This window comes from Galleria mellonella, unplaced genomic scaffold (genome assembly GCF_026898425.1).
Source record: "Galleria mellonella isolate WM207_F2 unplaced genomic scaffold, CSIRO_AGI_GalMel_v1 utg1914, whole genome shotgun sequence".
Classification (NCBI taxonomy): Eukaryota; Metazoa; Arthropoda; class Insecta; order Lepidoptera; family Pyralidae; genus Galleria; species Galleria mellonella.
The window spans coordinates 541,791-542,615 of record NW_026442030.1 but is presented as its reverse complement, the minus strand read 5'-3'; positions in this window follow the sequence as shown (position 1 = coordinate 542,615).

The window sequence follows — 825 nt, the reverse complement described above, 5'->3', positions numbered from 1 at the left end:
ATTGTCATATAAATATAATTTATGGTTAACCACTAACTTGTGTACTAGATGGTTAACAATAAATATGAACACATATTTATTACTAGCGATCTGCTGTCTTCACACTGAATGCACATTATACACACACAAACCTCCCATAAAACAATATTTAAAAAATAGTCAAACACGTACCAAAATTAATTATATGGTTTAAAAGAAATAAGTGAAGAAACCGACAGACGCGGATAGACAATTTCATTTAATTTTACACCTATGACTAAAGATTACTTACTAGTATTTAATATTATTTAGCGTGCATAGCATTCTTCAAAAAATCTTTCCTCCCAACTTTTACATAAAACAGCCAATAACTCCATTTCTTACAAAGCTTCATCCTCGTCATCATCTCAGCCATTATCCGTCCACTGCTGAACATAGCCCTCTTTCATAGACTGTTATAAAGAATGGTCTTGAGCCACCTGCATTCATTGACTCCCTGCAATGCATTTGAGGTCGTCACTCCATCTAGTAGGGGATAGTCCTACACTGCTTTTGCTCTACAATGTTTGTTTATATTTAATTGTAACAAAATAAAACTTCATGCAATAATATTAATGTTATGACAGTTACAGTTTAGTTTTATTTTTTTTTTCGAACTAAGAATCTAGTTAAGTTATAAAATAGGTATATGAAGATAGAAATTTAAAAGGCTCTAATATACCTTTAGGAAAATAATTCTGTTTCACAGTAAGAACACTGATCTTGATATTACCTTGTATATATAATTTCAGGATTTCTTTTTATATAGGATTGTAATGTTGTGTTACAATTGTCACAAGTTTGTTT